Raw genomic sequence first — 2,455 nt, forward strand, 5'->3', positions numbered from 1 at the left:
AAACAACAACTAAATGTGTCGTTCTTTAATTTTATAAAAAATATTTCATAACATATTATATACCTTTATACTCTTTTAAGGGGAACTTCATAAATGTTTACATTAAAATACAAGTCTGCCTCTTGATTATAAAACAAGACGTTCTTACAGCATTCATTAACATGAGGGATATGGTTCTTATATTGCTCATCTGAGGTTCTTTATGAAAATAAAATAAAAATATTATAATTGTAAACTATAGATGGAAAGCAGAATTGATGTCTTAATTTTACACTTATATAATTACGTTCATATCTGCATCAAGTATAGTGCAGGTGTATCAAGATTTTTTACATTATTGGGCTGTGTGACCAAGTGTGACCTGTCTGACACTTTAAACCGTATGTGAGATATTGCAGGATATCTGCGCAGGAAGAGTGGCCTCCTGAGTCTTTACAAATTTGCTTTCCTATTCGGGCTGTATGACCTAGTTTTTCATATTTGGGCTGTATGACCTAGTTTTTAATCTCAGGAGATCAATATACAAACTTGACCTAGAGAAAACCTTAACACATTTTCTGACCAATTTTAATACTTAGACCGAAAAAGTATCCACTAGAATGTTAACATTGTGTTTCAATATTTAGCCTTTGTGTCCTGATTTTTAACCTCAGATGACTCCTAAAAGGTTGGCGTGTAAATAGTCTGAACCACCGTTCTGTCCAATTTTCAGCATAAATATGCTGCAAATGTAACCTCTTGAGTGTATACTAGATTTTTTGCCACACATAGGCTTTGTGATGTAGTATTTGACCCCAGGCGACCTATATTTAAACTTTATATAAAAATCATGTCAACAAACTTTCTACTGTAACAACTTTTTATTATAGTAAGTAAACGAGCAATTTATTGATGGATAGTAAGTCACGCGAGAACACAATAGTGTGTTTCACGCATGGTTTGTTATATATACATTTAAAGGAAATAAATGTGTACATGCATTTATAAAGAGTGAAAACAAACTTTAATTCATGATAAGATATTTTCTTTTGTTTTCTAAATAACGCATGGTTAATCAGTTGCCTTTGTAACATAAGTAAGACACGATTGTGCGAATTATGCGATACATTCCTTATATTTATCTACTTCAATTTTATGTTTCCCACTTCGGTATACGGTATCCCGGATATTGCTTGACTTTATGAGGATTTTCATCCCATTTCGCGACTTTGAACGGGGAATGAGTGTTAGTTAAGCGACGATATTTAGTCATTTTGAATTGGTTTGATATAAGTTTTATAGAACAGCAAATTCTTCGATAATTTCTGTAATCACTGAAAACCCATAAATATTGAGAAATACCTTTGCACTGTAATTGGGAGATAAAATTCATCTCTTTGCTCACGTTATAAATGAGCTCGGGTCTGTCAAATTGGATGTTTTTGTGCATATACTTCCTTAAAAGAAAAACTTGAATCGAATGAAATGTGATAACGATTTTAATTGTGAATTTTCACTCAAAAATAGTATCTCAGATGACCGCGTATTTTGAGAATAAATACACATGTCAGTGTACCGAGTATTGCTTTCGAGTTGCTCGTCGGTGTCGTGAGTATTGCTTTATAGTGTAAATAGTATTGGTTATTAATATCAAGTAAATCCGGGGAGAAATCACAGAGTATTTACCACATTCAATCTTAAATATTTCTTATTGTGTAAACTTATGACAGAATATGCAGGGTTCGGAGATACTTTACTTGAAACATTTGCGAATAATCAATAAGCAGTGAAATTTTCATTCCTGCCCATGAAAAACTCAGTCGAACAAAGTCAGCAATTTTCTGTAGTTACAAAGATATCGTTGTTATCGAAGGATCAACCTTGTAAGAATTCATTAATAATCATGGCATATCTTACTAAAAATAGCACAAAAATTGCATTGAAAGTGATTGTCAATATTAGGGGTATTGAACAAGTGTGCCAATATCTGATATCAACTCGCTTCCTACTATGCCAAAATCCATATAAAGGTAACTGTTGGTCATTTGGCACCTTAATTCTAGCAATGGCAGACCGTCTGCACGTAAAATGTGTTAGTCATTAGCAACGAGTTATGACTGTCGAGCGGGTATCACAGTCTCAAACCGAATGATGGATTTTGATGAGATTATATGATACAGGGCAGCAACGTGATCAAATGCAATAAAAGATGATTGATTGATACAGGGCAAGTGTTCCTTAAACCGATACCCGCATACTTGGATGGCGTTGCACTTCGGGCCAATACTTCACTCAAAGTGCCTAAAAGTAACTTTCTTAAGACACACTACCCCGCAAAAACCCTAGTTCATTCGTCATCTAGATATACATTTTTTTCTTCTTTTTAGATCTTCCTGATCGCATGTTTTTAAAGATTTTGATCATCAATAATGTTAGTTCTACCCTGCTCCCGACAAAGTTCAGGCGTTGTCTTTAA

Source organism: Ruditapes philippinarum, unplaced genomic scaffold (assembly GCF_026571515.1).
Source record: "Ruditapes philippinarum isolate M1 unplaced genomic scaffold, ASM2657151v2 ctg10105_1_1_1_1, whole genome shotgun sequence".
Taxonomy (NCBI): Eukaryota; Metazoa; Mollusca; class Bivalvia; order Venerida; family Veneridae; genus Ruditapes; species Ruditapes philippinarum.